Source organism: Osmerus eperlanus, chromosome 6, assembly GCF_963692335.1.
Source record: "Osmerus eperlanus chromosome 6, fOsmEpe2.1, whole genome shotgun sequence".
Lineage (NCBI taxonomy): Eukaryota > Metazoa > Chordata > Actinopteri > Osmeriformes > Osmeridae > Osmerus > Osmerus eperlanus.
The window spans coordinates 14,107,818-14,120,895 of NC_085023.1; the positions used below are offsets into that span (position 1 = coordinate 14,107,818).

Below are 13,078 nucleotides of genomic sequence, written 5' to 3' on the forward strand. Positions count from 1 at the left end.
AGGGTTGCACACCATTCATCCCATGGCACGGATATGCCACATGCAAAGCTATGCTGCGATGTTCATTTGTTTCTCTGTTCATTAGTTCCCACGAACCCACCTTAACCCCAGCATGCTCTGGCTGGCTTCCACGCCTATGAGGAGGTACCAGCGGGATAAGAGGCCCTCGAACCAGACAAAGGGTATGACATCATTATGCAGTACACCCTCAGTAAACCTCAGAACGCTCCAAACCCAAGAGAAATGGAGAAAGTGGAAATCCACAGTGCTTTAACAAATTGTAAAAATAAAAAGAAGAAAATGTGGTAAAAATAATGCTCCAGGTATCGACTGTTTGTGATATCTTTAGAACTGGATGGATGCTCCTGTTTAGAATTCGGATCAGGCTCACATTACCCATGCAGGAAAAGTGAGAATGCAGCGTAAGGAAAAATGAGAGGAAGAGAGAGAAAAAATGAGTCACCTGAAAAACGACAGACTCCAGGGTGTTAATGGAGGAAACGTCTTGCTAAAGTGTCAATCGTGCAATCTCAGCAACCGGGATGGATAACGTGTTGAGCATTCAAGACACTGATTAAAGTTGCAGTGTAACCCAACTCTTCATTATATGTCTTTGTAAGTCTAAGTCTGCCTTTCGGTGTGTCCTTGGATGTGTGTGCGTGGTGGTACGTGTTTCTGTGCGTTTCTGTCTGTTCTTGTGTGGATGTGTGTGTGTATGTGTGAGTGTGTGGGTGGGTATGCGTGCGTGCGAGTGTATGCATCGCCAGTCTTTCTGAGTACACATCTCACTATTACGAAGCCAGGGAAATGTGAAGCTCATGGTGAAGACTGATTGAATTTCATTAGTGGTTTCAGCGATGTGCCGAACACTTTGATAACTATAAACACAATTAACACTGTGTCATCCACACCCCTCATGAAGACCATTCTCCCTCTTCTCCTTTTGTTACAATGTAATTGAAGATCCGGACTGAATTTGAGTATTGGATATTATTTCCATTCCTGCTTCAAGCAGTTGACTGTGGTGCCTCAAAGCTATTGTGTTGCTTCAGTGTTGAGATGTATAATGTCACCTTACGGTTATAATGTTCTCTTCCATTAAGTCATCAATTACCTATTATGTTCTCTTCCATTATGTCATCAATTACCACATAAGTCGTGTTGAGATAAGCAATTAGTATGAACAATGTCCTTGAATGACAAATTTCATGGTTCATATACACAGCTCTGTTTACAAGCCTGCAGTGAGCTAGAACAATTACATGCATTGTACTGTACGGCATTATCGAAAGTGTTCTCTGGATCCATTTAGGCATATTCCACAATTTGTGCCAAATATCTTGAGATGAGGATAAATTATATAACCTTTTGTTCTCAACCCTTCCGTTGTGCTACTAAATAAGCAAACATGCATGTATAGTTTCATCATTGATTACATTATTATTTGTGTATTCACAAAAATAGGAATTAGTTCACATCTCAGGGCTTATAATTAATATTCATTGAGTCATTTTTCAGAAGAGATTTGCTCATTGCCCTTCACATGCAGTCATTTTGATGCAGTCCCTTAGGGCTCGTTGTCCTTGGAAGGACACACAGATGAAGACAAAAACAGTATGGCCGTCAAGTGTCTTTCATTTGGAAAACATTTTGAGGCCACCAATCGACAAATACTTACTGTACCATTGTCGTCAGAAGAGTCAGTAAAGAAGAGAAATAGAGGGATATAGAGAATGAGAGAGAGAGAGAGACAGTGTAGAGCAGAGAGAGAGAGAGAGAGAGAGAGAGAGAGAGAGAGAGAGAGAGAGAGAGAGAGAGAGAGAGAGAGAGTGAGCGAGCGAGATTAGATTAGATTAGATAGATTTTCAAACCCTAATCATAATATTATCAATTCTCTGGGACTCATGTTGACTAGTATATATGTCTTCATTCTCTTATCACATCACGCAAGAACAGAAAAACACGATGGGTCGGTAAAGTAATCGAATTCAGAGCACATAAAACATTGATTTATCCTACTTCTAATGCATAGTGTATGAAAAAAATTGCCCCGGGAATGGCATGTTCGGAATGGGGACAGCAGTTAGAAAAGAAAGTGTTTAAAGGTGTCTGGACGTTTGAGATGCACATCTAATGACTATTTGTTGAGAGCATACATGGCATTCTAATGAGGGTGTTTAGTACATTCAGTGATGTAGACACTGGGTCATGACCTCCACTAACCTGAGAAGGAGAAGCAGAAGAACTATTTCACTGTTTCTTTAATGTACTGTCTTTGGTCATTGTTAGTTGTATAGTATGGCTTATTAATATAAGAACGGATCCAGTATTTTTTGCTGCAATCGTGGACAGCACACAGAGCCACTGGGTCTCCCAAGTCCTTGTAATAATCAAAGGAATAATCGAAGTCCTCTGCAATCAGAGCTTGAAGGGGCCTCCAGGTCCTCTATATTCAACCAATCAATAGTAACTGTAAATACCGATAGTGCTGAAGACGGGTACAATGCATGTTTATATCAACATGTCCCTGTAAACATGGTTCACAGCCAATGTGCAAGTGTTTAATTGGTATTAAATGTCAGCAAAAGACCCCCAAAAAAATGTTTACGTGCATTTTATGTTTCAGTCCTAAGAAATGTCAAAGTACAAATGTTTTTTTTACATTACAGTGGGTCATGCCAAATAAGTGGAATGACCCACTTATTTGTGGCTCCCTTGTGTTGGCTCTCGTTAAAGAATGCCCTGCTGTAGTCTGCCACAAGTCATTTGTGAGCATGAAATATGTTACAGTAATATGTCTCTAGGAAATATTTGTCAGAAGGCACTTCTCAGGAAGACATTTATGGCTTTAAAGAAGCCTTCTGACATTTATTTAATTATTTCAAGAAGACCCTGGAGCTTTGGTGTGGATGTAAAATAATTCTTACCAAGAAGTAAAGAAAAAAATGAATGGGTAAAGTCCTTTGGACATTTGTATGCTTCATGTAGCGAGCTGGATAGAAACACTGATTGAAAGCTGCAGAAAGGAAGCGTGGAGAATAATGATTCAAAAGGTACAATTTTTGTTTTATTGTTATTCTCAGCACTTATCCCTCACACTCTCTCTTGTTTAAACCCCCTTTGGATGTAGCAGCTCCCTGTGTGTCTAAGTGCACCAAATGGGTTTGAATTTAGCTGAAGTAGTTACATTAAGATCATTGTCATGACTCAGTCTTTTGACCGGTTTCCTAAAGCTCTCTGGAATGGAGCAGAAATCATTTCGTGTGATCTGCTGCACATTAGGGTGAAACACTGGCACTGTCCACGACTTTAACAAAGAAAACTTAAGACAGAAGTTGTAATAAGAAGACAGGCAGATAGGGTATTCCATCCTGTTCTTCCCGTGGAAAAGGTTAATAGCTTAAGTGTTCCGAGACCTTAGCAGGGATCTGCCACAAACCGTCTGGAACAGCCCAGTGGCTAACTTAATTTCCTGACTGTTGGCTGGTGGACGAAGACAGGATTGGTTCACCTCTCAGTGATGTAGGCAGAGCCAACCGCAACAGTCTGGAGTCAGGGGGAGGCCATGCCGTGATTAAACTCGTCTGTAGGCGCCAAAGCTCTGAATCCTGCTCCTCAGACCTTCCCTCAACCCGGCCCTTTATCTTTTCTGAAAGAGAAACAGAAAGCTTAGACCTCCCTAATATTTATCCCATGCTAAGCCTACTGGATGTGGGAGCATTACAAGTAGCGAGGCCACACAGACTATTCTGCGAAAAGACAGAAAGACTGTGTAAGTTGTGATTTAGGGGACAATTGTGCTCTATCCTGTTAACGTCATTGTACCTCTCTATTCTGTAAAATAGCGTTAGGCTGGAATGGATAGCTTTATCGATTGCTTTAGTGATTATGTGATTTCCTGTGGGTCCAGAGAGGCACTGACCTCTGAATGGGCCATGCATCTCTCCCCTAGAGTACGTTTTCCTTCTTGCCACTAATTTTCAAATGCACACATCCTGTGTGCGTGTGTGTGTGTCTGTCTGTCTGAGTTTGTGTGTCTGTATCTGTGTGTCGCAGAGGATATCCCAAGTCAGCATTTCTCTATGTCAGGGGTTAGACTCAGCATCCATGATGAAACAGCACATTTGTCCTTTGGTGATTCTATCTGTGGACAAACCAAGGGCACAGGCAGAAAGAGCACTTCCTTCCATAGGTTGTAAAACACAGAACAGTTTGCTGTTTCACACAAATGCCACTTTCTATCGTCATTCTTACCCCATTCCAAAAAACGAGTTGTTTCAGAACACAAAACAACCTTCGAGAGTTTATTTTGGGGCTCCATGCATTATTCAGCAGAAAACTGTTACTGTATTCAGCATGGGAACAATGCATTGTCCTTTAAAAAGAACCAAAGAAGCAAAGGCTCATAGCTATTACACAGATGCCTTTTAGTTGTTTTGGAGAGACCTCGTTTGCTGTGTTTTAATGGGGTTAATTGCTCGAAAATGTGATGACATATCTCACAGTGTGGGATTTCCAAAGTGTAAGCAGCTTAGCCTCCGCCATACAGTAAGCCCAGTCTCTAGAAGGTGCTGCTGTGTCTAACCGGATTATGCAAGAGAGGCTGAGTGAGGAGGAGAACGGCGAGACTTGTATGATTTACAGGCCTGACAGGAACAATTAGGAGACCTCGCTCTGCAGGCTATTACTCAACACAGCCACGATGGAATGACCGGAGTTTCCTTCACAGCACTGCAGCCCGGAGAAGGACACGTACTGTCAGAAGTAACTGTCACCTGGGTCCTTGAAACAAAAACAGTGAACTTTACAGTAAGTAACACAGCTGTAATCCACAACAAATGTTTATTTGTATTTTTTTTGTGTGTGTGTTCCTGCTAGTCTAATGCTACATGTAGCTCTTATTTTAGTGAAGCTTTACAAATGGAACGACACCATGGAGTTAGTAACTTGAAGGTTGACCAGAATACACACCTTCCAAGTCCTTCAAGCATCAATAAGCATTTCTAAAGCTAGCTACAGTGTGATGGATTGGACAAGCAGGAGGCACAGGGGTGAGGCTGAGGGTGAGGAAGGCTGAGGTTTCACAATATGGATTATTGCCTCATTCTCGACCCTGGCCTTCAGTGCATCAGCACAAGACTGACATTCAGTACCACCACTGAATGAAAGTATGCCTCTCCCAGCTTTCTTTTTAAATCGCCGCACTGCATCACAATTGCAATAATCTTTCTAATGTTAGAGTCTGACGCATGTTCTCTGTACAGGCAGTGTACTATTCAAGCCAATTCTTTTGTGATCCAACCCTCTCCTTTCCACAGACGTTTCGAGCCAATTCCATTTGACTGAATCAAACCGAGAGAAGCCTCCATGAAAGAGTTGGGGGAGCAGCTTGAGCCAATTAGAGCTGCTCCAGGGTTTCCAACCTGGTCGCGTGGATCACGTGACAGCAGACAAGGAGATGGAGTGGAAAGAAAATAGTAAGAGTGGGAGCACACTTTCTCCTGCACCCAGGAAGAGTCCCCCCAGCTCCTGCTGAATAAATTAAGTGATCTCAGAGTGTTCTGTCCGTACACACAATGTTTTCTACTTCGAGTAGGAATGGAGAACAGAGGGAGGGGCTGATTTGGGGAGGAAGATGCCCATGGGAGCAGGGACGAGTGGCATACTGATTATCAGGTAACCTCTTGGTACATCCAAAAGCTTCATTCATTCTGGGATGATTCATGGATTTTCCCAAGGGAGCCACAAACACATCTGTTGTCTTTTATCGGATTAATAAAGTGTTAGGGGGCAAACATGTGTTTTCATCGCCCTCGTCTTCTTTGTTGGAGCAGACATGGAGTGCTCGAAACATGGAGTGTTAGAAACGTATCGCTACACTGGCAATGAGAAGCTCTGTGAGAAACAGTAATGTGTGACAACCGCCCACAGCCATACCTTCTTGCTGGAAAAGTTCATAGTTTGCCAAAGTTTATAGTTTTTCGACCTTGTTTTTGTTTTTAGCAGCACCAGCTTGCTTGGGAAGAAAGCATTTTCTACAGAACGCATGTGGATGGCAGCTCATCACACATTCACAATAAGAAGACATGTTTGCTTTGAAAGACTAAATTAGAAACCTAAGTGTGCAATTGCTACTGCTGTTCCTTGGCAACCAGGGTCCCCTCATAGAAGCGTTACCCCTGACAGAGATAGGGAATCGTTCCCGCCTTGCCCACTGTGCTGTACATATTGTATAGTGCAACTCATTAGAAATGGAGACCTTGCAATCATTAAAACCATTCACTGAATTGCTCCCAAGGTCGTTTGTGAGTTCTTTATTGAAATACTTTCCACCTCCCTTTCAATCGAATCGCTGTTATGACTTATCAATCACTGGTAAGATCTGGAAGTATAAAAATTCCTGTAAGCTCTTCTGTACTTTTTTTGGTGTTTGCCAAGACTGTTGTTATCCTACGCTTCCTCTTCGCAGTGTTCTCTTGTCGCATCCATAGATCAGCAGAAATGAAAGTCCACACTCATGAAAGTTAGACTTTCATAATCAGAAGCACAGCAGTTTCTGATGGTGCAAGCTGTCCTTTCTACCGAAAAAAAAGAATATCAGCTGCAGAATTTTACTTTTAAATGCAGCACTGCTGGGAAGACAAAATAACATATGCACACAATACCAAACAGCCTGGTGTCTGGACGTTGACTCAGGCGTGCCTGAATAAAGTCACAAACAAACATCCCTCTAGCTGCAACACTTGAAGATCACAATAATTGAATAAGAATGAGTCAAACGTGTGGTAAAAGTATACTTAAAGGATCGACATGAACTAATATGTAACTATACAGTAACCACAGCCATGTAATTACATATAAACAGCTATGCTACTTTCCTTGGAACAAGGTATGATGGTGGAGGGGTGTGAGGACGGCTCATGTCTACCCCTGTAAAAATATATCTATGACGCTACATAGTTGTTGAAAACTACTTATAGTAGAATGCTATCCCCTTTGTTGCTTTTTATGTGGCTGACTTGGTTAGCCATTGTGCTGTGTGTACAGATGCTGCTGTCCATGGTGCTGAAAGTGTCATGCAAGTTAAAAAGAGATGTACTGTATTCTTCAGAATACAGTTTCCATCCACCAAGCATGTGGATTTTTGGAGTGTTATAAATAATACAGTGTGTTTTGTCATCTTCAAATAGGTTTGTTTGTGTTTCATGTAAACAAACAGGATCTCAATGGTTTGATACGCACAGCACAAATTATGGTGGAGAAAGCACATCATTGAATATCAACCTGTCAAATAATACCCAAGTGTAAATATCCCTCTGGCTGTAAGCAGCAATGAGAAATCACGACTACTACAAGTGGAAAAGCTCTGCTCTTTATGCCTGGATAACCAATGTCTTGCATCTGACCTATGCTATCCAGCTTTAATTACCTTGCCCTAATTAGAGTTATGTTGATGTCTTATTCAGCCTTCAATCTGCAGCCCATTTTTCCTTGAATTTAATTTCTCAGGAGTATGTGGCTTGTCAAAGGTCACCAGTCTCCCTCTGTGATGTCTGAACGATTGATTTACAAGTATTAAAACCAGAGGGGATCCCACAAAGTCATGGTAGCCTGGGGGAAAAGAAATGTACCGTGTGTGTTTTCATTTGTTGCTCCTGCACGTGCCTGTTTGTGTGCATGCAAGAAAGAGAGCGATGGAGAGAGAGAGAGAGAGAGAGAGAGAGAGAGAGAGAGATGGAGATGGACAGAAATGGGGAGACATGGGCTCATAAACAGCAGAAGGACATCATAAACAGAAGAAGGACATCCCTCGCTGAAACTTACGGCGCAGTCCAAACCCGGCACACAGGGGCAGTCAAGTGTAGAGGAACCACAACGCCCCGCGCATCCTCAGGATCCCATTCACAGAACAACCCGACGGTTTGAGGACCAAGTGCTAGTCTTATTGGGAGTGACAGCTCTGCCGGCCCCTCTGGAGACACGCTGGGCCTGCTGCTTCCTCTCCCGAGCATATCAATTGAGACAGATATTCCAAGAATGATTTGAAGCTGTCATCATTAAGTCGTCAATGCAATCGGTTGCTTGCAGCCGAGGTGCCCCGCACACATCCTCAAGCAACAAGACTGTAAGCTAACCATCCGTTTGTATCTGCAGCCATGGTTGGATGTCCATGCAGATGCTGTAGTGTGGTTTTATATCCTTTTTCAAATACTGCTGAGATAAAAATCCCTTGACTCTGGGTGTACCGGTTTGTTGCCTTTTATGATCATGATCCTCGGGATTTACTACGTTCACCCAAAGGATAGGGATGTTACTCTGTGAGCTACATTGCAAAAGCTGATGAGTAAGAGTGACCTAATTTGCGGCAGCGATAACATCTTTACAGATGAGAAAACCGTAAAATCATATGGGGTGAGTCACTAGTCAGTGATGGAGCTTTGTCTATGTGTTCATGAGCTTGATGAAAGGAGTCAGGAGAGACAACCAGGGACACCATGTGTGGACATGAATTAGAGCAATATTTTCCTGAACAGATGTCTTACGTCTGTATATTGAATTTCTCCCAATCAATTCACAAACAAGTGTACAAAGATGACGTTTTCATCATACGGTGTTTCATAAGGTGTATAATAAAGACAGAGAGACAATCGACAAAGCCTTGGAAATCAATATCTGCTGGTTCCTTACACAAGACTACAGATTTACCCCCTCGTCATGTATTACATAGTACCGTATTTTCCGCACTATAGGGCGCACTGGATTATAAGGCGCGCTGTCAATGAATGGTCTATTTTCTATCTTTTTTCATACATAAAGCGCATCGGACTATAAGGCGCATTAAGCGAAACAAAACAGTCAGATACGTCACAGTCAAACTTTATTGAACGTGTTCACAATAACTGTCAACATTGTTCAAACGTTAATGAGCGTATTCACAATAACTCCCAACCTTGTTCAGTTGTAACACGTAAAAAAAACGCAAAGTAGCATACCACGACATTGTGTAACATACTCTGGCTCATAAATATGAACATGTGAAACACATACCTAAAAAAAAAAAATCTACCCTCTGAAAGAATCCAACCAATCATCCATCTCAAGACTCTCACAATCCTTCACATTAGTCATCATGGCTGAAAGACAAGCCCCGGCGCCAGCCTTGTAAACATAACGCTAAGAAGGAGCAAGCTGAAGGGGCGCAGCATCAATAACACAGCTGAAGCACAGATCATCCATCTCCTTTGTGAGAGTGGCTGTCTTGAGAGGAAATGATGTCGCCACAGGCTGGGGCGCCTGTTTAGTCTTTAACGAGGCCCACTGCGGTGACCTCTTCCACCAGAGACCTCCATCTCCCCCAACCACCCTCACCCCCACCACCCTCACACGCCCTCTGGACACCGACTCTGTCATCACTACTGGAGAGATGTTAAAGGATGAATCCTCAGGCTCCGATCCAGGCACAGAAAGGCACCTACAGCACACTGCACTGGGATAGACGGGATATGTACAGAAATGGCAAATAAGAAATGGATTACAGCTTAGTCAATTTCCCTTGTCATGAATAGGATTGCTTTATCAATCACTGACTCCCTTTACCTTGAAAGGAAACATGTTTATTGGAAATACCAATACGGTATTCTCATCAGCTCTCCGAAGAAATCTGATTGTATTCTAGATGAAGAGATAGAGATCACAGCCAGTAACATGCTGTAGAGGCTGACACCATGTGTGATGGTATCCCTAACCAAGGACTGATCCCATAAAATACGTTCCTTTCTCTGAGTCTCTGAGTCCCAGAAGCAAGATTATAGGCAGGCTAGGATCGGATCTCAGAGGGAGTAGCTCTGCTAACACATGCTAACACCTGCTAGCACTGTTACCGGGATGTAAACACATTCACACTCACTCAGTTACACTTCACACTCTGTGGACAAGACAAGCACATATTGATGGGTGGGGAGAAAAGTGCTCTGAGACAGTGGATTGAGGGAAGGAGAAAGAGAGAGAGAGAGAGAGAGAGAGAGAGAGAGAGAGAGAGAGAGAGAGAGAGAGAGGGGGGGAGGGAGGGAAACAAAAGTGTTGCCAATTTGATGACGTCGGAGGTCAAATAATCCATAGATTAATCACAACCGGTGAAGATAAATCAGTGATGTGTTCATTTAGCAGACTCCTAAATCTGCAGACGAATGATGAACCTACCTCTGAGCTGCACGCATCCTTATACCTGTAAACTAAAGCAACTTTTTAATCTCTGTGGATTTGTCTCAAGTTTATGCTACCAAGGGTATACATAATCACATTCTTGTTTTGGCCATCTGTGTTCAACAGGCCATGCAGTCCCTCGTATTTGTGGGATTTGTGCGAGTGTGGAGAGAAAGAGAGAGACAACGAGCGTGGTAGAGAGTGACGGGTAGAGCACGAATATAAATAAACACAGTAAAACCCGTTTTAATTCTCATGCAAATCTCTGTTTCCACGCACACCTTAAATCTAATGACTACTCCTGCAGATTTGCTGAAAGATAATGATACAGTCGACAACAAGCTGGCTGAAGTAGAAAGATGCAACGTCCCTCTAAGCTCACTGTCTTTCTCGATGCGTTTGTGTTTGGGTACATCTTCCAACGCTTCCAACACTTCTCTGGTCCCTTATGTCTTTCCAGTATAGGAAAGACTTCATGAATAATTTAGACAAAGACGATAAAAACGTATGTTTTTCTGCTTCAAGTGTTTCATCCAGGGCTATAATATGCTAATGTAAATATACTTGTTTCACCTTGGGATGTAGATCTGAAAGCAACATTTGACAACACTCCTCTTCCTCTGAGCCCCTGGAAAGCTGGAAATTTAACTGACAAAATAACTAGAGGAAAAATTATGTTTTTTGTTCTTGAACCTCACCAAGGCCTGCTGTCTCCTTCTCGTTCCTCCTTGCATCTCGCCCTTCCTCCATCCTTCCTCCTACTCCCTTGTCTACCCATTTTTGTCCTCCCCTTCCTCATTTCGCCTTAAATGCGCAGCTATATATTTCCAGTATAGTTGGTTACAAGGGAAATTAATTCCTTTTGCATTCAGAGCGCGTACAGTGGCCTTCAAGGCACAAAACCATCTCCTGGGAGGGAACTGCAATGAACAGTTCAAACTGACTGTCATCTCCCAGCTGAGGGATTTTGCATAAAACACACATACTCTTGAATGTATACACACCAGTCTGTGCACATGCAAGCACAGACGTGAGAAGAACTCTAGGTGGATCAATAAGTGGAGTGGAGTGGAGTGAAGGAGAGTAAGCGGGGGCTTTCGGTCCTGCTCGGCTTTGCGTTGTTCCACTTATTAAGCCCAGTCAGTTTTATCTGCTCTGTGGGCTAGGGGAAGAGTTCTCAAGGCTGTAGATGTGAGGAAGCGAGTCAGGCATGCATGCCATGGTGTAGTCAGAAGCTAGTCGTAGGCTTATGAACAGGCATAGCTCGAAGGAAAACAGACAATTAAATCGATACGACAGCAGTCAGCAAATTACGACTACGGCTGCTTACCCCTCCAGTCCATTGGAAGACAAAACTCATTTGGAGAGCGTTTGTACTCTGCAGGTTGCTTACCCTAGCAAAGCATGGCAAACTTTAGTCACAGTGGTTGAAGTTGCAGTACTGTTTGCTCAGCAACCTGTGGTTCTTGGATTTTTTTTTTCATCTACAATACGTGTAATGAGGTACAGAAGTTACCTAGTTGGTACACAATCTCTATCTTGGTTCACATGGTCATTATCTTGGTACGCTCAGAAGCTATGCACAATGAAAGCTACAGAGTTGAGATTTGGTAGGCTGTCTTTAATTTGTTCTCTCTCTTTCCATACACACATACACACACAGACACTCGCACACACACACACACACACACACACACACACACACACACACACACACACACACACACACACACACACACACACACACACACACACACACTGCTCTACCGGCTCTCACTTTGTTCTCCAGCCCCTGTCTCCTCTTCTCTCACATAAACAGAGTGGCAGATCTCACAAAGTAGCATGGGCCAGGAGAGATCCAATTAAAAACACAAAGCATTATTATTTCACGGCTTTTCCCTTGCTGTCTCCGAAGCCCCTTCAGATTACGTAACAGCTCGGTGACAGGCGAGCCGGCCAGTGCACGCGCTCAGAGGACAAGATAAGGAGGTCTTTACGGGTGATGCATGAGCTCACACCAGCTGTGCTGGCGACTCTGACTTTCCCCGGCAGCCTGCGCTATCACTCTCTCACTCCCCCTCCTCTCACTCTCTTGCTCTCTCTCTCTCTCTCTCTCTCTCTCTCTCTCTCTCTCTCTCTCTCTCTCTCTCTCTCTCTCTCTCTCTCTCTCTCTCTCTCTCTCCCTCACTCTCTCTCACGCTCTCTCTCTCTGTCCATTTCTCTCTCTCACACACACACACTCAGACGCACAGGGATTGCAGCAGCAGCAGCCGAGTGAGATGGAGATCTCCGCTGCGTGTGAGTGCCTACCGCTGGTGAGTGCAGGGACGGGAGCAAAGGAGCGTCAGTGATGCTTGGATGAGGTGAGAGAGAGAGAGCGGGAGAGAGAGAGAGCGAGAGAGGGAGCAGGGGAGAGAGGAGAGAGGGGGGCTATCACCGTGGACCTTACGGTTTTTGTGTGGCTGTCTCTGGGTTTTTTTGTACCCCCTTTTCTCTCTGTGTGATATCCTGAATCTTTGCCGATGTGCCACAACTACTCCAGCTGTCAGTACAGCAGCGGCAGTCTCTGTGGTCCTCGCTCTGCCTGTAGGAGCCTCTGCTCTGGCTGGAAACAAGCCCCTAACCTTCCAAATGAATGGATAACGGCTCTAAAGAGGATCTATGCTATCTTGTCCTTAACACCTCTGATCTGTTTTCCAAGGTAAGACTCTCCCCATCAGGTCGCTTTCAGTAGAGAGGCTTCGTTGACTCCCAATTGAGGCAATGTTCGCACTTGGGGTTAGTTTGGTGATGATTGTTGCTTGAATGGTTGTGATGTCAGTTACATTAGTTTGGTGGGATCTTCGGTTGGCTCTTTCAGTTGACTGTATGTGAA

General features: G+C 43.6%; 1 protein-coding gene across 2 annotated transcripts in view; it reads left to right on the forward strand.

Annotated features, from left to right (window-relative positions):
* Positions 1-12,658: 12,658 nt before the first annotated feature.
* insyn2ab (inhibitory synaptic factor 2Ab) overlaps positions 12,659-13,078 on the forward strand; it is a 17,734-nt gene continuing 17,314 nt past the window's right edge. For both annotated transcript variants that reach the window (XR_009930704.1, XM_062464623.1), the window contains exon 1: positions 12,659-12,904. The gene's annotated coding sequence lies outside the window, so the exon portion shown is untranslated. The remainder of the gene's footprint in view (positions 12,905-13,078) is intronic.